Raw genomic sequence first — 20,766 nt, forward strand, 5'->3', positions numbered from 1 at the left:
CAGGCTGGTTGTGTGTAACCCAGTCAGGCTGGTTGTAGTGTACTAACCCTGTACGTGTGTAACCCAGTCAGGCTGGTTGTAGTGTACTAACCCTGTACGTGTGTAACCCAGTCAGGCTGGTTGTAGTGTACTAACCCTGTACGTGTGTAACCCAGTCAGGCTGGTTGTAGTGTACTAACCCTGTACTTGTGTAACCCAGTCAGGCTGGTTGTAGTGTACTAACCCAGTCAGGCTGGTTGTAGTGTACTAACCCTGTACTTGTGTAACCCAGTCAGGCTGGTTGTAGTGTACTAACCCTGTACGTGTGTAACCCAGTCAGGCTGGTTGTAGTGTACTAACCCTGTACGTGTGTAACCCAGTCAGGCTGGTTGTAGTGTACTAACCCTGTACGTGTGTAACCCAGTCAGGCTGGTTGTAGTGTACTAACCCTGTACGTGTGTAACCCAGTCAGGCAGTGTCAGGCTGGTTGTAGTGTACTAACCCTGTACGTGTGTAACCCAGTCAGGCTGGTTGTAGTGTACTAACCCTGTACGTGTGTAACCCAGTCAGGCTGGTTGTAGTGTACTAACCCTGTACGTGTGTAACCCAGTCAGGCTGGTTGTGTGTACTAACCCTGTACGTGTGTAACCCAGTCAGGCTGGTTGTAGTGTACTAACCCTGTACGTGTGTAACCCAGTCAGGCTGGTTGTAGTGTACTAACCCTGTACGTGTGTAACCCAGTCAGGCTGGTTGTAGTGTACTAACCCTGTACGTGTGTAACCCAGTCAGGCTGGTTGTAGTGTACTAACCCTGTACGTGTGTAACCCAGTCAGGCTGGTTGTAGTGTACTAACCCTGTACTTGTGTAACCCAGTCAGGCTGGTTGTAGTGTACTAACCCTGTACTTGTGTAACCCAGTCAGGCTGGTTGTAGTGTACTAACTAACCCCTGTAACCCACAGGCTGTGTAACCAGTCAGGCAGTCAGTACGTGTGTAACCCTCAGGCTGGTTGTAGTGTACTAACCCTGTACGTGTGTAACCCAGTCAGGCTGGTTGTAGTGTACTAACCCTGTACGTGTGTAACCCAGTCAGGCTGGTTGTAGTGTACTAACCCTGTACGTGTGTAACCCAGTCAGGCTGGTTGTAGTGTACTAACCCTGTACGTGTGTAACCCAGTCGTGTGTAACCCAGTCAGGCTGGTTGTAGTGTACTAACCCTGTACGTGTGTAACCCAGTCAGGCTGGTTGTAGTGTACTAACCCTACTTGTGTAACCCAGTCAGGCTGGTTGTGTGTAACCCAGTCAGGTAACCCAGTCAGGCTGGTTGTAGTGTACTAACCCTGTATGTGTGTAACCCAGTCAGGCTGGTTGTAGTGTACTAACCCTGTACGTGTGTAACCCAGTCAGGCTGGTTGTAGTGTACTAACCCTGTCACTGGTTGTGTAACCCAGTCAGGCTGGTTGTAGTGTACTAACCCTGTACGTGTGTAACCCAGTCAGGCTGGTTGTAGTGTACTAACCCTGTACGTGTGTAACCCAGTCAGGCTGGTTGTAGTGTACTAACCCTGTACGTGTGTAACCCAGTCAGGCTGGTTGTAGTGTACTAACCCCTGTAGTCAGGCTGGTTGTGTAACCCAGTCAGGCTGGTTGTAGTGTACTAACCCTGTACGTGTGTAACCCAGTCAGGCTGGTTGTAGTGTACTAACCCTGTACGTGTGTAACCCAGTCAGGCTGGTTGTAGTGTACTAACCCTGTAACCTGGTTGTGTACTAACCCAGTCAGGCTGGTTGTAGTGTACTAACCCTGTACGTGTGTAACCCAGTCAGGCTGGTTGTAGTGTACTAACCCTGTACTTGTGTAACCCAGTCAGGCTGGTTGTAGTGTACTAACCCCTTGTGTAACCCAGTCAGGCTGGTTGTAGTGTACTAACCCCGTGTGTAAGTCAGGCTGGTTGTAGTGTACTAACCCTGTACTTGTGTAACCCAGTCAGGCTGGTTGTAGTGTACTAACCCTGTACGTGTGTAACCCAGTCAGGCTGGTTGTAGTGTACTAACCCTGTACGTGTGTAACCCAGTCAGGCTGGTTGTAGTGTACTAACCCTGTACGTGTGTAACCCAGTCAGGCTGGTTGTAGTGTACTAACCCTGTACGTGTGTAACCCAGTCAGGCTGGTTGTAGTGTACTAACCCTGTACGTGTGTAACCCAGTCAGGCTGGTTGTAGTGTACTAACCCTGTACTGGTGTGTAACCCAGTCAGGCTGGTTGTAGTGTACTAACCCTGTACGTGTGTAACCCAGTCAGGCTGGTTGTAGTGTACTAACCCTGTAACCCAGTCAGGCTGGTTGTAGTGTAACCCTGTACGTGGTTGTAGTGTACTAACCCTGTACGTGTGTAACCCAGTCAGGCTGGTTGTAGTGTACTAACCCCTGTAACCCAGTCAGGCTGGTTGTAGTGTACTAACCCAGTCAGGCTGGTTGTAGTGTACTAACCCTGTACGTGTGTAACCCAGTCAGGCTGGTTGTAGTGTACTAACCCTGTACGTGTGTAACCCAGTCAGGCTGGTTGTAGTGTACTAACCCTGTACGTGTGTAACCCAGTCAGGCTGGTTGTAGTGTACTAACCCTGTACGTGTGTAACCCAGTCAGGCTGGTTGTAGTGTACTAACCCTGTACTAACCCTGTGTGTAACCCAGTCAGGCTGGTTGTAGTGTACTAACCCTGTACGTGTGTAACCCAGTCAGGCTGGTTGTAGTGTACTAACCCTGTACTTGTGTAACCCAGTCAGGCTGGTTGTAGTGTACTAACCCTGTACAGTGTGTAACCCAGTCAGGCTGGTTGTAGTGTACTAACCCTGTACGTGTGTAACCCAGTCAGGCTGGTTGTAGTGTACTAACCCTGTACGTGTGTAACCCAGTCAGGCTGGTTGTAGTGTACTAACCCTGTACGTGTGTAACCCAGTCAGGCTGGTTGTAGTGTACTAACCCCCTTGTGTAACCCAGTCAGGCTGGTTGTAGTGTACTGTGTAACCCAGTCAGGCTGGTTGTAGTGTACTAACCCTGTACTTGTGTAACCCAGTCAGGCTGGTTGTAGTGTACTAACCCTGTACTGGTTGTGTAACCCAGTCAGGCTGGTTGTAGTGTACTAACCCTGTACGTGTGTAACCCAGTCAGGCTGGTTGTAGTGTACTAACCCTGTACGTGTGTAACCCAGTCAGGCTGGTTGTAGTGTACTAACCCTGTACGTGTGTAACCCAGTCAGGCTGGTTGTAGTGTACTAACCCTGTACGTGTGTAACCCAGTCAGGCTGGTTGTAGTGTACTAACCCTGTACGTGTGTAACCCAGTCAGGCTGGTTGTAGTGTACTAACCCTGTACGTGTGTAACCCAGTCAGGCTGGTTGTAGTGTACTAACCCTGTACTTGTGTAACCCAGTCAGGCTGGTTGTAGTGTACTAACCCTGTACGTGTGTAACCCAGTCAGGCTGGTTGTAGTGTACTAACCCTGTACAGTCAGGCTGGTGTGTAACCCAGTCAGGCTGGTTGTAGTGTACTAGTGTACTAGCCCTGTACGTGTGTAACCCAGTCAGGCTGGTTGTAGTGTACTAACCCTGTACGTGTGTAACCCAGTCAGGCTGGTTGTAGTGTACTAACCCTGTACTTGTGTAACCCAGTCAGGCTGGTTGTAGTGTACTAACCCTGTACGTGTGTAACCCAGTCAGGCTGGTTGTAGTGTACTAACCCTGTACGTGTGTAACCCAGTCAGGCTGGTTGTAGTGTACTAACCCCTGTCAGGCTGGTTGTAGTGTACTAACCCTGTGTAACCCAGTCAGGCTGGTTGTAGTGTACTAACCCTGTACGTGTGTAACCCAGTCAGGCTGGTTGTAGTGTACTAACCCCGTGTGTAACCCAGTCAGGCTGGTTGTAGTGTACTAACCCAGTCAACCCAGTCAGGCTGGTTGTAGTGTACTAACCCTGTACTTGTGTGAGCCAGTCAGGCTGGTTGTAGTGTACTAACCCTGTACTTGTGTAAGCCAGTCAGGCTGGTTGTAGTGTACTAACCCTGTACTTGTGTAACCCAGTCAGGCTGGTTGTAGTGTACTAACCCTGTACTTGTGTAACCCAGTCAGGCTGGTTGTAGTGTACTAACCCTGTACGTGTGTAACCCAGTCAGGCTGGTTGTAGTGTACTAACCCTGTCAGGCTGGTTGTGTGTAACCCAGTCAGGCTGGTTGTAGTGTACTAACCCTGTACGTGTGTAACCCAGTCAGGCTGGTTGTAGTGTACTAACCCTGTAGTGTACTAACCCTGTGTGTAACCCAGTCAGGCTGGTTGTAGTGTACTAACCCTGTACGTGTGTAACCCAGTCAGGCTGGTTGTAGTGTACTAACCCTGTACGTGTGTAACCCAGTCAGGCTGGTTGTAGTGTACTAACCCTGTACGTGTGTAACCCAGTCAGGCTGGTTGTAGTGTACTAACCCTGTACGTGTGTAACCCAGTCAGGCTGGTTGTAGTGTACTAACCCTGTACGTGTGTAACCCAGTCAGGCTGGTTGTAGTGTACTAACCCTGTCAGGCTGGTTGTAGTGTGTGTAACCCAGTCAGGCTGGTTGTACCCTGTACTAACCCAGTCAGGCTGGTTGTAGTGTACTAACCCTGTACGTGTGTAACCCAGTCAGGCTGGTTGTAGTGTACTAACCCTGTACGTGTGTAACCCAGTCAGGCTGGTTGTAGTGTACTAACCCTGTACGTGTGTAACCCAGTCAGGCTGGTTGTAGTGTACTAACCCTGTACAGGCTGTGTAACCCAGTCAGGCTGGTTGTAGTGTACTAACCCTGTACGTGTGTAACCCAGTCAGGCTGGTTGTAGTGTACTAACCCTGTAACCCAGTCAGGCTGTGTAACCCAGTCAGGCTGGTTGTAAGTGTACTAACCCTGTCAGGCTGGTTGTGTGTAACCCAGTCAGGTAACCCAGTCAGGCTGGTTGTAGTGTACTAACCCTGTACGTGTGTAACCCAGTCAGGCTGGTTGTAGTGTACTAACCCTGTACGTGTGTAACCCAGTCAGGCTGGTTGTAGTGTACTAACCCTGTACGTGTGTAACCCAGTCAGGCTGGTTGTAGTGTACTAACCCTGTACTTGTGTAACCCAGTCAGGCTGGTTGTAGTGTACTAACCCTGTACGTGTGTAACCCAGTCAGGCTGGTTGTAACCCTGTACGTGTGTAACCCAGTCAGGCTGGTTGTAACCCTGTACTTGTGTAACCCAGTCAGGCTGGTTGTAGTGTACTAACCCTGTACGTGTGTAACCCAGTCAGGCTGGTTGTAGTGTACTAACCCTGTACGTGTGTAACCCAGTCAGGCTGGTTGTAGTGTACTAACCCTGTACGTGTGTAACCCAGTCAGGCTGGTTGTAGTGTACTAACCCTGTACGTGTGTAACCCAGTCAGGCTGGTTGTAGAGTACTAACCCTGTATGTGTGTAACCCAGTCAGGCTGGTTGTAGTGTACTAACCCTGTACTTGTGTAACCCAGTCAGGCTGGTTGTAGTGTACTAACCCTGTACGTGTGTAACCCAGTCAGGCTGGTTGTAGTGTACTAACCCTGTACGTGTGTAACCCAGTCAGGCTGGTTGTAGTGTACTAACCCTGTACGTGTGTAACCCAGTCAGGCAGTACTAACCCTGGTTGTAACCCAGTCAGGCTGGTTGTAGTGTACTAACCCTGTACTTGTGTAACCCAGTCAGGCTGGTTGTAGTGTACTAACCCTGTACTTGTGTAACCCAGTCAGGCTGGTTGTAGTGTACTAACCCTGTACGTGTGTAACCCAGTCAGGCTGGTTGTAGTGTACTAACCCTGTACGTGTGTAACCCAGTAACCCAGTCAGGCTGGTTGTAGTGTACTAACCCTGTACGTGTGTAACCCAGTCAGGCTGGTTGTAGTGTACTAACCCTGTACGTGTGTAACCCAGTCAGGCTGGTTGTAGTGTACTAACCCTGTACGTGTGTAACCCAGTCAGGCTGGTTGTAGTGTACTAACCCTGTACGTGTGTAACCCAGTCAGGCTGGTTGTAGTGTACTAACCCTGTACGTGTGTAACCCAGTCAGGCTGGTTGTAGTGTACTAACCCTGTACGTGTGTAACCCAGTCAGGCTGGTTGTAGTGTACTAACCCTGTACGTGTGTAACCCAGTCAGGCTGGTTGTAGTGTACTAACCCTGTACGTGTGTAACCCAGTCCTGTACTAACCCTGTGTGTAACCCAGTCAGGCTGGTTGTAGTGTACTAACCCTGTACGTGTGTAACCCAGTCAGGCTGGTTGTAGTGTACTAACCCTGTACGTGTGTAACCCAGTCAGGCTGGTTGTAGTGTACTAACCCTGTACTTGTGTAACCCAGTCAGGCTGGTTGAAGTGTACTAACCCTGTACTTGTGTAACCCAGTCAGGCTGGTTGTAGTGTACTAACCCTGTATGTGTGTAACCCAGTCAGGCTGGTTGTAGTGTACTAACCCTGTACGTGTGTAACCCAGTCAGGCTGGTTGTCAGGCTGGTTGTGTACTAACCCTGTACTTGTGTAACCCAGTCAGGCTGGTTGTAGTGTACTAACCCTGTACGTGTGTAACCCAGTCAGGCTGGTTGTAGTGTACTAACCCTGTACGTGTGTAACCCAGTCAGGCTGGTTGTAGTGTACTAACCCTGTACGTGTGTAACCCAGTCAGGCTGGTTGTAGTGTACTAACCCTGTATGTGTGTAACCCAGTCAGGCTGGTTGTAGTGTACTAACCCTGTACGTGTGTAACCCAGTCAGGCTGGTTGTAGTGTACTAACCCTGTACGTGTGTAACCCAGTCAGGCTGGTTGTAGTGTACTAACCCTGTACGTGTGTAACCCAGTCAGGCTGGTTGTAGTGTACTAACCCTGTACGTGTGTAACCCAGTCAGGCTGGTTGTAGTGTACTAACCCTGTAGTGTACTAACCCTGTACGTGTGTAACCCAGTCAGGCTGGTTGTAGTGTACTAACCCCGTGTGTAACCCAGTCAGGCTGGTTGTAGTGTACTAACCCTGTACTTGTGTGACCCAGTCAGGCTGGTTGTAGTGTACTAACCCTGTACTTGTGTAACCCAGTCAGGCTGGTTGTAGTGTACTAACCCTGTACTTGTGTAACCCAGTCAGGCTGGTTGTAGTGTACTAACCCTGTACGTGTGTAACCCAGTCAGGCTGGTTGTAGTGTACTAACCCTGTACGTGTGTAACCCAGTCAGGCTGGTTGTAGTGTACTAACCCTGTACTTGTGTAACCCAGTCAGGCTGGTTGTAGTGTACTAACCCTGTACGTGTGTAACCCAGTCAGGCTGGTTGTAGTGTACTAACCCTAACCCTGTAACCCTGTGTGTAACCCAGTCAGGCTGGTTGTAGTGTACTAACCCTGTACGTGTGTAACCCAGTCAGGCTGGTTGTAGTGTACTAACCCTGTACGTGTGTAACCCAGTCAGGCTGGTTGTAGTGTACTAACCCTGTCAGGCTGGTTGTGTAACCCAGTAACCCAGTCAGGCTGGTTGTAGTGTACTAACCCTGTACGTGTGTAACCCAGTCAGGCTGGTTGTAGTGTACTAACCCTGTACGTGTGTAACCCAGTCAGGCTGGTTGTAGTGTACTAACCCTGTACGTGTGTAACCCAGTCAGGCTGGTTGTAGTGTACTAACCCTGTACGTGTGTAACCCAGTCAGGCTGGTTGTAGTGTACTAACCCTGTACTTGTGTAACCCAGTCAGGCTGGTTGTAAGTGTACTAACCCTGTACTAACCCTGTACTAACCCTTGTGTAACCCAGTCAGGCTGGTTGTAGTGTACTAACCCTGTACGTGTGTAACCCAGTCAGGCTGGTTGTAGTGTACTAACCCTGTACGTGTGTAACCCAGTCAGGCTGGTTGTAGTGTACTAACCCTGTACGTGTGTAACCCAGTCAGGCTGGTTGTAGTGTACTAACCCTGTACGTGTGTAACCCAGTCAGGCTGGTTGTAAGTGTACTAACCCTGTACTTGTGTAACCCAGTCAGGCTGGTTGTAGTGTACTAACCCTGTACTTGTGTAACCCAGTCAGGCTGGTTGTAGTGTACTAACCCTGTACGTGTGTAACCCAGTCAGGCTGGTTGTAGTGTACTAACCCTGTACGTGTGTAACCCAGTCAGGCTGGTTGTAGTGTACTAACCCTGTAAATGTGTGAGCTAGTCAGGCTGGTTGTAGTGTACTAACCCTGTACTTGTGTAACCCAGTCAGGCTGGTTGTAGTGTACTAACCCTGTACGTGTGTAACCCAGTCAGGCTGGTTGTAGTGTACTAACCCTGTACGTGTGTAACCCAGTCAGGCTGGTTGTAGTGTACTAACCCTGTGTGTAACCCAGTCAGGCTGGTTGTAACTAACCCAGTCAGGCTCAGGCTGGTTGTAGTGTACTAACCCTGTACGTGTGTAACCCAGTCAGGCTGGTTGTAGTGTACTAACCCTGTACTTGTGTAACCCAGTCAGGCTGGTTGTAGTGTACTAACCCTGTACGTGTGTAACCCAGTCAGGCTGGTTGTTGTACTAACCCTGTACGTGTGTAACCCAGTCAGGCTGGTTGTAGTGTACTAACCCTGTACGTGTGTAACCCAGTCAGGCTGGTTGTAGTGTACTAACCCTGTACGTGTGTAACCCAGTCAGGCTGGTTGTAGTGTACTAACCCTGTACTTGTGTAACCCAGTCAGGCTGGTTGTAGTGTACTAACCCTGTACGTGTGTAACCCAGTCAGGCTGGTTGTAGTGTACTAACCCTGTCAGGCTGGTTGTGTGTAACCCAGTCAGGCTGGTTGTAGTGTACTAACCCTGTACGTGTGTAACCCAGTCAGGCTGGTTGTAGTGTACTAACCCTGTACGTGTGTAACCCAGTCAGGCTGGTTGTAGTGTACTAACCCTGTACGTGTGTAACCCAGTCAGGCTGGTTGTAGTGTACTAACCCTGTCAGGCTGTGTGTAACCCAGTCAGGCTGGTTGTAGTGTACTAACCCTGTACGTGTGTAACCCAGTCAGGCTGGTTGTAGTGTACTAACCCTGTACGTGTGTAACCCAGTCAGGCTGGTTGTAGTGTACTAACCCTGTACTTGTGTAACCCAGTCAGGCTGGTTGTAGTGTACTAAACGTGTGTAACCCAGTCAGGCTGGTTGTAGTGTACTAACCCTGTACGTGTGTAACCCAGTCAGGCTGGTTGTAGTGTACTAACCCTGTAACCCTGTGTGTAACCCAGTCAGGCTGGTTGTAGTGTACTAACCCTGTACGTGTGTAACCCAGTCAGGCTGGTTGTAGTGTACTAACCCTGTACGTGTGTAACCCAGTCAGGCTGGTTGTAGTGTACTAACCCTGTACGTGTGTAACCCAGTCAGGCTGGTTGTAGTGTACTAACCCTGTACGTGTGTAACCCAGTCAGGCTGGTTGTAGTGTACTAACCCTGTACGTGTGTAACCCAGTCAGGCTGGTTGTACTAACCCTGTAACCTGTGTGTAACCCAGTCAGGCTGGTTGTAGTGTACTAACCCTGTACTTGTGTAACCCAGTCAGGCTGGTTGTAGTGTACTAACCCTGTACGTGTGTAACCCAGTCAGGCTGGTTGTAGTGTACTAACCCTGTACGTGTGTAACCCAGTCAGGCTGGTTGTAGTGTACTAACCCTGTACGTGTGTAACCCAGTCAGGCTGGTTGTAGTGTACTAACCCTGTACGTGTGTAACCCAGTCAGGCTGGTTGTAGTGTACTAACCCTGTACGTGTGTAACCCAGTCAGGCTGGTTGTAGTGTACTAACCCTGTACTTGTGTAACCCAGTCAGGCTGGTTGTAGTGTACTAACCCTGTACGTGTGTAACCCAGTCAGGCTGGTTGTAGTGTACTAACCCTGTACGTGTGTAACCCAGTCAGGCTGGTTGTAGTGTACTAACCCCCGTGTGTAACCCAGTCAGGCTGGTTGTAGTGTACTAACCCTGTACGTGTGTAACCCAGTCAGGCTGGTTGTAGTGTACTAACCCTGTACGTGTGTAACCCAGTCAGGCTGGTTGTAGTGTACTAACCCTGTACGTGTGTAACCCAGTCAGGCTGGTTGTAGTGTACTAACCCTGTACGTGTGTAACCCAGTCAGGCTGGTTGTAGTGTACTAACCCTGTACGTGTGTAACCCAGTCAGGCTGGTTGTAGTGTACTAACCCTGTACGTGTGTAACCCAGTCAGGCTGGTTGTAGTGTACTAACCCCCTTGTGTAACCCAGTCAGGCTGGTTGTGTACTAACCCAGTCAGGCTGGTTGTAGTGTACTAACCCTGTACTTGTGTAACCCAGTCAGGCTGGTTGTAGTGTACTAACCCTGTACGTGTGTAACCCAGTCAGGCTGGTTGTAGTGTACTAACCCTGTACTTGTGTAACCCAGTCAGGCTGGTTGTAGTGTACTAACCCTGTACGTGTGTAACCCAGTCAGGCTGGTTGTGTACTAACCCTGTACGTGTGTAACCCAGTCAGGCTGGTTGTAGTGTACTAACCCTGTACGTGTGTAACCCAGTCAGGCTGGTTGTAGTGTACTAACCCTGTACGTGTGTAACCCAGTCAGGCTGGTTGTAGTGTACTAACCCTGTACTTGTGTAACCCAGTCAGGCTGGTTGTAGTGTACTAACCCTCACGTGGTAACCCAGTCAGGCTGGTTGTAGTGTACTAACCCTGTACGTGTGTAACCCAGTCAGGCTGGTTGTAGTGTACTAACCCTGTCAGGCTGGTTGTGTAACCCAGTCAGGCTGGTTGTAGTGTACTAACCCTGTACGTGTGTAACCCAGTCAGGCTGGTTGTAGTGTACTAACCCTGTACGTGTGTAACCCAGTCAGGCTGGTTGTAGTGTACTAACCCCGTGTGTAACCCAGTCAGGCTGGTTGTGTAACCCAGTCAGGCTGGTTGTAGTGTACTAACCCTGTACTTGTGTAACCCAGTCAGGCTGGTTGTAGTGTACTAACCCTGTACGTGTGTAACCCAGTCAGGCTGGTTGTAGTGTACTAACCCTGTACGTGTGTAACCCAGTCAGGCTGGTTGTAGTGTACTAACCCTGTACGTGTGTAACCCAGTCAGGCTGGTTGTGTACTAACCCTGTACGTGTGTAACCCAGTCAGGCTGGTTGTAGTGTACTAACCCTGTACGTGTGTAACCCAGTCAGGCTGGTTGTAGTGTACTAACCCTGTACGTGTGTAACCCAGTCAGGCTGGTTGTAGTGTACTAACCCTGTACGTGTGTAACCCAGTCAGGCTGGTTGTAGTGTACTAACCCTGTACTTGTGTAACCCAGTCAGGCTGGTTGTAGTGTACTAACCCTGTACGTGTGTAACCCAGTCAGGCTGGTTGTAGTGTACTAACCCTGTACGTGTGTAACCCAGTCAGGCTGGTTGTAGTGTACTAACCCTGTACTTGTGTAACCCAGTCAGGCTGGTTGTAGTGTACTAACCCTGTACGTGTGTAACCCAGTCAGGCTGGTTGTAGTGTACTAACCCTGTACTTGTGTAACCCAGTCAGGCTGGTTGTAGTGTACTAACCCTGTACTTGTGTAACCCAGTCAGGCTGGTACTAACCCTGTAGGCTGGTGTGTAACCCAGTCAGGCTGGTTGTAGTGTACTAACCCTGTACGTGTGTAACCCAGTCAGGCTGGTTGTAGTGTACTAACCCTGTACGTGTGTAACCCAGTCAGGCTGGTTGTAGTGTACTAACCCTGTACGTGTGTAACCCAGTCAGGCTGGTTGTAGTGTACTAACCCTGTACGTGTGTAACCCAGTCAGGCTGGTTGTAGTGTACTAACCCTGTACTTGTGTAACCCAGTCAGGCTGGTTGTAGTGTACTAACCCTGTACTTGTGTAACCCAGTCAGGCTGGTTGTAGTGTACTAACCCTGTACGTGTGTAACCCAGTCAGGCTGGTTGTAGTGTACTAACCCTGTACGTGTGTAACCCAGTCAGGCTGGTTGTAGTGTACTAACCCTGTACGTGTGTAACCCAGTCAGGCTGGTTGTAGTGTACTAACCCTGTACGTGTGTAACCCAGTCAGGCTGGTTGTAGTGTACTAACCCTGTACGTGTGTAACCCAGTCAGGCTGGTTGTAGTGTACTAACCCTGTACGTGTGTAACCCAGTCAGGCTGGTTGTAGTGTACTAACCCTGTACGTGTGTAACCCAGTCAGGCTGGTTGTAGTGTACTAACCCTAACCCAGTCAGGCTGGTTGTGTGTAACCCAGTCAGGCTGGTTGTAGTGTACTAACCCTGTACGTGTGTAACCCAGTCAGGTGTAAACGTGTGTAACCCAGTCAGGCTGGTTGTAGTGTACTAACCCTGTACGTGTGTAACCCAGTCAGGCTGGTTGTAGTGTACTAACCCTGTACGTGTGTAACCCAGTCAGGCTGGTTGTAGTGTACTAACCCTGTACGTGTGTAACCCAGTCAGGCTGGTTGTAGTGTACTAACCCTGTACGTGTGTAACCCAGTCAGGCTGGTTGTAGTGTACTAACCCTGTACTTGTGTAACCCAGTCAGGCTGGTTGTAGTGTACTAACCCTGTACGTGTGTAACCCAGTCAGGCTGGTTGTAGTGTACTAACCCTGTACGTGTGTAACCCAGTCAGGCTGGTTGTAGTGTACTAACCCTGTACTGGTTGTGTGTAACCCAGTCAGGCTGGTTGTAGTGTACTAACCCTGTACGTGTGTAACCCAGTCAGGCTGGTTGGTGTGTAACCCTGTGTGTGTAACCCAGTCAGGCTGGTTGTAGTGTACTAACCCTGTACTTGTGTAACCCAGTCAGGCTGGTTGTAGTGTACTAACCCTGTACAGGCTGGTTGTAGTGTGTAACCCAGTCAGGCTGGTTGTAGTGTACTAACCCTGTACTTGTGTAACCCAGTCAGGCTGGTTGTAGTGTACTAACCCTGTACGTGTGTAACCCAGTCAGGCTGGTTGTAGTGTACTAACCCTGTACGTGTGTAACCCAGTCAGGCAGGTACTAACCCTGGTTAACCCAGTCAGGCTGGTTGTAGTGTACTAACCCTGTACGTGTGTAACCCAGTCAGGCTGGTTGTAGTGTACTAACCCTGTACGTGTGTAACCCAGTCAGGCTGGTTGTAGTGTACTAGTGTGTAACCCAGTCAGGCTGGTTGTAGTGTACTAACCCTGTACGTGTGTAACCCAGTCAGGCTGGTTGTAGTGTACTAACCCTGTACGTGTGTAGCCCAGTCAGGCTGGTTGTAGTGTACTAACCCTGTATGTGTGTAGCCCAGTCAGGCTGGTTGTAGTGTACTAACCCTGTAAATGTGTGAGCTAGTCAGGCTGGTTGTAGTGTACTAACCCTGTACTTGTGTGAGCCAGTCAGGCTGGTTGTAGTGTACTAACCCTGTACGTGTGTAACCCAGTCAGGCTGGTTGTAGTGTACTAACCCTGTACCTGTGTAACCCAGTCAGGCTGGTTGTAGTGTACTAACCCTGTACGTGTGTAACCCAGTCAGGCTGGTTGTAGTGTACTAACCCTGTCAGGCTGGTTGTGTGTAACCCAGTCAGGCTGGTTGTAGTGTACTAACCCTGTACTTGTGTAACCCAGTCAGGCTGGTTGTAGTGTAACCCTGTGTGTGTAACCCAGTCAGGCTAGTGTACTAACCCCCTGTGTAACCCAGTCAGGCTGGTTGTGTGTAACCCCCAGTCAGGCTGGTTGTAGTGTACTAACCCTGTACGTGTGTAACCCAGTCAGGCTGGTTGTAGTGTACTAACCCTGTACGTGTGTAACCCAGTCAGGCTGGTTGTAGTGTACTAACCCTGTACGTGTGTAACCCAGTCAGGCTGGTTGTAGTGTACTAACCCTGTACGTGTGTAACCCAGTCAGGCTGGTTGTAGTGTACTAACCCTGTACGTGTGTAACCCAGTCAGGCTGGTTGTAGTGTACTAACCCTGTACTAACCCTGTGTGTAACCCAGTCAGGCTGGTTGTAGTGTACTAACCCTGTACTTGTGTAACCCAGTCAGGCTGGTTGTAGTGTACTAACCCTAACCCAGTCAGGCTGGTGTAAGTGTACTAACCCAGTCAGTCAGGCTGGTTGTAGTGTACTAACCCTGTACGTGTGTAACCCAGTCAGGCTGGTTGTAGTGTACTAACCCTGTACTTGTGTAACCCAGTCAGGCTGGTTGTAGTGTACTAACCCTGTACTTGTGTAACCCAGTCAGGCTGGTTGTAGTGTACTAACCCTGTACGTGTGTAACCCAGTCAGGCTGGTTGTAGTGTACTAACCCTGTACGTGTGTAACCCAGTCAGGCTGGTTGTAGTGTACTAACCCTGTACTTGTGTAACCCAGTCAGGCTGGTTGTAGTGTAGGCTAACTAACCCTGTACGTGTGTAACCCAGTCAGGCTGGTTGTAGTGTACTAACCCTGTACGTGTGTAACCCAGTCAGGCTGGTTGTAGTGTAAACCCAGTCAGGCTGGTTGTAGTGTACTAACCCCACGTGTGTAACCCAGTCAGGCTGGTTGTAGTGTACTAACCCTGTACGTGTGTAACCCAGTCAGGCTGGTTGTAGTGTACTAACCCTGTACGTGTGTAACCCAGTCAGGCTGGTTGTAGTGTACTAACCCTGTACGTGTGTAACCCAGTCAGGCTGGTTGTAGTGTACTAACCCTGTACGTGTGTAACCCAGTCAGGCTGGTTGTAGTGTACTAACCCTGTACGTGTGTAACCCAGTCAGGCTGGTTGTAGTGTACTAACCCTGTACGTGTGTAACCCAGTCAGGCTGGTTGTAGTGTACTAACCCTGTACGTGTGTAACCCAGTCAGGCTGGTTGTAGTGTACTAACCCTGTACGTGTGTAACCCAGTCAGGCTGGTTGTAGTGTACTAACCCTGTACTTGTGTAACCCAGTCAGGCTGGTTGTAGTGTACTAACCCAGTCAGGCTGTGTACTAACCCTGTACGTGTGTAACCCAGTCAGGCTGGTTGTAGTGTACTAACCCTGTACGTGTGTAACCCAGTCAGGCTGGTTGTAGTGTACTAACCCTGTACGTGTGTAACCCAGTCAGGCTGGTTGTAGTGTAACCCCCAGTCAGGCTGGTTGTAGTGTACTAACCCTGTACGTGTGTAACCCAGTCAGGCTGGTTGTAGTGTACTAACCCTGTACTAACCCTGTGTAACCCAGTCAGGCTGGTTGTAGTGTACTAACCCTGTACGTGTGTAACCCAGTCAGGCTGGTTGTAGTGTACTAACCCTGTACTAACCCTGTACTAACCCTGTACGTGTGTAACCCAGTCAGGCTGGTTGTAGTGTACTAACCCTGTACGTGTGTAACCCAGTCAGTGTACTAACCCTGTACGTGTGTAACCCAGTCAGGCTGGGTAGTGTACTAACCCTGTACTTGTGTAACCCAGTCAGGCTGGTTGTAGTAACTAACCCTGTACTTGTGTAACCCAGTCAGGCTGGTTGTAGTGTACTAACCCTGTACGTGTGTAACCCAGTCAGGCTGGTTGTAGTGTACTAACCCTGTACGTGTGTAACCCAGTCAGGCTGGTTGTAGTGTACTAACCCTGTACGTGTGTAACCCAGTCAGGCTGGTTGTAGTGTACTAACCCTGTACGTGTGTAACCCAGTCAGGCTGGTTGTAGTGTACTAACCCTGTACTTGTGTAACCCAGTCAGGCTGGTTGTAGTGTACTAACCCTGTACTTGTGTAACCCAGTCAGGCTGGTTGTAGTGTACTAACCCTGTACGTGTGTAACCCAGTCAGGTAACCCAGTCAGGATGGTTGTAGTGTACTAACCCTGTACGTGTGTAACCCAGTCAGGCTGGTTGTAGTGTACTAACCCTGTACGTGTGTAACCCAGTCAGGCTGGTTGTAGTGTACGTGTGTAACCCAGTCAGGCTGGTTGTAGTGTACTAACCCTGTGTGTAACCCAGTCAGGCTGGTTGTAGTGTACTAACCCTGTACGTGTGTAACCCAGTCAGGCTGGTTGTAGTGTACTAACCCTGTACGTGTGTAACCCAGTCAGGCTGGTTGTAGTGTACTAACCCTGTACGTGTGTAACCCAGTCAGGCTGGTTGTAGTGTACTAACCCTGTACTAACCCAGTCAGGCTGGTTGTAGTGTAACCCCAGTCAGGCTGGTTGTAGTGTACTAACCCTGTACGTGTGTAACCCAGTCAGGCTGGTTGTAGTGTACTAACCCTGTACGTGTGTAACCCAGTCAGGCTGGTTGTAGTGTACTAACCCTGTACGTGTGTAACCCAGTCAGGCTGGTTGTAGTGTACTAACCCTGTACGTGTGTAACCCAGTCAGGCTGGTTGTAGTGTACTAACCCTGTACGTGTGTAACCCAGTCAGGCTGGTTGTAGTGTACTGGTTGTAGTGCAACTAACCCTGTACTTGTGTAACCCAGTCAGTACTAACCCACGTGTGTAACCCAGTCAGGCTGGTTGTAGTGTACTAACCCTGTACGTGTGTAACCCAGTCAGGCTGGTTGTAGTGTACTAACCCTGTACGTGTGTAACCCAGTCAGGCTGGTTGTAGTGTACTAACCCTGTACGTGTGTAACCCAGTCAGGCTGGTTGTAGTGTACTAACCCTGTACGTGTGTAACCCAGTCAGGCTGGTTGTAGTGTACTAACCCTGTACGTGTGTAACCCAGTCAGGCTCAGGCTGGTCAGGCTGGTTGTAGTGTACTAACCCTGTACGTGTGTAACCCAGTCAGGCTGGTTGTAGTGTACTAACCCTGTACGTGTGTAACCCAGTCAGGCTGGTTGTAGTAACCCAGTACTAACCCTGTACGTGTGTAACCCAGTCAGGCTGGTTGTAGTGTACTAACCCTGTACGTGTGTAACCCAGTCAGGCTGGTTGTAGTGTACTAACCCTGTACGTGTGTAACCCAGTCAGGCTGGTTGTAGTGTACTAACCCAGTCAGGCTGGTTGTAGTGTACTAACCCTACGTGTGTAACCCAGTCAGGCTGGTTGTAGTGTACTAACCCTGTACTTGTGTAACCCAGTCAGGCTGGTTGTAGTGTACTAACCCCCAGTCAGGCTGGTTGTAGTGTACTAACCCTGTACGTGTGTAACCCAGTCAGGCTGGTTGTAGTGTACTAACCCTGTACGTGTGTAACCCAGTCAGGCTGGTTGTAGTGTACTAACCCTGTAGTGTGTACGTGTGTAACCCAGTCAGGCTGGTTGTAGTGTACTAACCCTGTACGTGTGTAACCCAGTCAGGCTGGTTGTAGTGTACTAACCCTGTACGTGTGTAACCCAGTCAGGCTGGTTGTAGTGTACTAACCCTGTACTTGTGTAACCCAGTCAGGCTGGTTGTAGTGTACTAACCCTGTACGTGTGTAACCCAGTCAGGCTGGTTGTAAGTGTACTAACCCTGTACGTGTGTAACCCAGTCAGGCCTAAGTAACCCAGTCAGGCTGGTTGTAGTGTACTAACCCTGTACGTGTGTAACCCAGTCAGGCTGGTTGTAGTGTACTAACCCTGTACTTGTGTAACCCAGTCAGGCTGGTTGTAGTGTACTAACCCTGTACGTGTGTAACCCAGTCAGGCTGGTTGTAGTGTACTAACCCTGTACGTGTGTACCCAGTCAGGCCCTAACCCTGTACGTGTGTAACCCAGTCAGGCTGGTTGTAGTGTACTAACCCTGTCAGGCTGGTTGTGTGTAACCCAGTCAGGCTGGTTGTAGTGTACTAACCCTGTACGTGTGTAACCCAGTCAGGCTGGTTGTAGTGTACGTGTGTAACCAGGCTGGTTGTAGTGTACTAACCCTGTGTGTAACCCAGTCAGGCTGGTTGTAGTGTACTAACCCTGTACTTGTGTAACCCAGTCAGGCTGGTTGTAACTAACCCAGTCAGTCAGGCTGGTTGTAGTGTACTAACCCTGTACGTGTGTAACCCAGTCAGGCTGGTTGTAGTGTACTAACCCTGTACGTGTGTAACCCAGTCAGGCTGGTTGTAGTGTACTAACCCTGTACGTGTGTAACCCAGTCAGGCTGGTTGTAGTGTACTAACCCTGTACGTGTGTAACCCAGTCAGGCTGGTTGTAGTGTACTAACCCTGTACGTGTGTAACCCAGTCAGGCTGGTTGTAGTGTACTAACCCTGTACGTGTGTAACCCAGTCAGGCTGGTTGTAGTGTACTAACCCTGTACGTGTGTAACCCAGTCAGGCTGGTTGTAGTGTACTAACCCCCAGTCAGGCTGGTTGTGTGTAAACGTGTGTAACCCAGTCAGGCTGGTTGTAGTGTACTAACCCTGTCAGGCTGGTTGTGTGTAACCCAGTCAGGCTGGTTGTAGTGTACTAACCCTGTACTTGTGTAACCCAGTCAGGCTGGTTGTAGTGTACTAACCCTGTACGTGTGTAACCCAGTCAGGCTGGTTTGTACTAACCCTGTACGTGTGTAACCCAGTCAGGCTGGTTGTAGTGTACTAACCCTGTACGTGTGTAACCCAGTCAGGCTGGTTGTAGTGTACTAACCCTGTACGTGTGTAACCCAGTCAGGCTGGTTGTAGTGTACTAACCCTGTACGTGTGTAACCCAGTCAGGCTGGTTGTAGTGTACTAACCCTGTACGTGTGTAACCCAGTCAGGCTGGTTGTAGTGTACTAACCCTGTAACCCTGTACGTGTGTAACCCAGTCAGGCTGGTTGTAGTGTACTAACCCTGTACGTGTGTAACCCAGTCAGGCTGGTTGTAGTGTACTAACCCTGTACGTGTGTAACCCAGTCAGGCTGGTTGTAGTGTACTAACCCTGTACTTGTGTAACCCAGTCAGGCTGGTTGTAGTGTACTAACCCTGTACGTGTGTAACCCAGTCAGGCTGGTTGTAGTGTACTAACCCTGTACTTGTGTAACCCAGTCAGGCTGGTTGTAGTGTACTAACCCTGTACGTGTGTAACCCAGTCAGGCTGGTTGTAGTACTAACCCTGTACTAACCCCCTGTACGTGTGTAACCCAGTCAGGCTGGTTGTAGTGTACTAACCCTGTACGTGTGTAACCCAGTCAGGCTGGTTGTAGTGTACTAACCCTGTACGTGTGTAACCAGTCAGTCAGGCTGGTTGTAGTGTACTAACCCTGTACGTGTGTAACCCAGTCAGGCTGGTTGTAGTGTACTAACCCTGTACGTGTGTAACCCAGTCAGGCTGGTTGTAGTGTACTAACCCTGTACCAGTCAGGCTGGTTGTGTGTAAACCCAGTCAGGCTGGTTGTAGTGTACTAACCCTGTACGTGTGTAACCCAGTCAGGCTGGTTGTAGTGTACTAACCCTGTACGTGTGTAACCCAGTCAGGCTGGTTGTAGTGTAACTAACTGTACCCAGTGTGTACTAACCCAGTCAGGCTGGTTGTAGTGTACTAACCCTGTACGTGTGTAACCCAGTCAGGCTGGTTGTAGTGTACTAACCCTGTACGTGTGTAACCCAGTCAGGCTGGTTGTAGTGTACTAACCCTGTACGTGTGTAACCCAGTCAGGCTGGTTGTAGTGTACTAACCCTGTACGTGTGTAACCAGTCAGGCAGTCAGGCTGGTTGTAGTGTACTAACCCTGTACGTGTGTAACCCAGTCAGGCTGGTTGTAGTGTACTAACCCTGTACTTGTGTAACCCAGTCAGGCTGGCTGGTTGTAGTGTACCAACCCTGTAACCCTGTGTGTAACCCAGTCAGGCTGGTTGTAGTGTACTAACCCTGTACGTGTGTAACCCAGTCAGGCTGGTTGTAGTGTACTAACCCTGTACGTGTGTAACCCAGTCAGGCTGGTTGTAGTGTACTAACCCTGTACGTGTGTAACCCAGTCAGGCTGGTTGTAGTGTACTAACCCTGTACGTGTGTAACCCAGTCAGGCTGGTTGTAGTGTAACCCTAACCCTGTACTAACCCTGTACGTGTGTAACCCAGTCAGGCTGGTTGTAGTGTACTAACCCTGTACGTGTGTAACCAGTCAGGCTCAGGCTGGTTGTAGTGTACTAACCCTGTACGTGTGTAACCCAGTCAGGCTGGTTGTAGTGTACTAACCCTGTACGTGTGTAACCCAGTCAGGCTGGTTGTAGTGTACTAACCCTGTACTTGTGTAACCCAGTCAGGCTGGTTGTAGTGTACTAACCCTGTACGTGTGTAACCCAGTCAGGCTGGTTGTAGTGTACTAACCCTGTACGTGTGTAACCCAGTCAGGCTGGTTGTAGTGTACTAACCCTGTAACCCTGTGTGTAACCCAGTCAGGCTGGTTGTAGTGTACTAACCCTGTACGTGTGTAACCCAGTCAGGCTGGTTGTAGTGTACTAACCCTGTACGTGTGTAACCCAGTCAGGCTGGTTGTAGTGTACTAACCCCGTGTGTAACCCAGTCAGGCTGGTTGTAGTGTAACCCTGTAGTGTACTAACCCTGTGTGTAACCCAGTCAGGCTGGTTGTAGTGTACTAACCCTGTACTGGTTGTGTAACCCAGTCAGGCTGGTTGTAGTGTACTAACCCTGTACGTGTGTAACCCAGTCAGGCTGGTTGTAGTGTACTAACCCTGTACGTGTGTAACCCAGTCAGGCTGGTTGTAGTGTACTAACCCTGTACTGTGTGTGTAACCCAGTCAGGCTGGTTGTAGTGTACTAACCCTGTACGTGTGTAACCCAGTCAGGCTGGTTGTAGTGTACTAACCCTGTACGTGTGTAACCCAGTCAGGCTGGTTGTAGTGTACTAACCCTGTACGTGTGTAACCCAGTCAGGCTGGTTGTAGTGTACTAACCCTGTACGTGTGTAACCCAGTCAGGCTGGTTGTAGTGTACTAACCCTGTACGTGTGTAACCCAGTCAGGCTGGTTGTAGTG

This window comes from Oncorhynchus gorbuscha, linkage group LG18 (assembly GCF_021184085.1).
Source record: "Oncorhynchus gorbuscha isolate QuinsamMale2020 ecotype Even-year linkage group LG18, OgorEven_v1.0, whole genome shotgun sequence".
Taxonomy (NCBI): domain Eukaryota; kingdom Metazoa; phylum Chordata; class Actinopteri; order Salmoniformes; family Salmonidae; genus Oncorhynchus; species Oncorhynchus gorbuscha.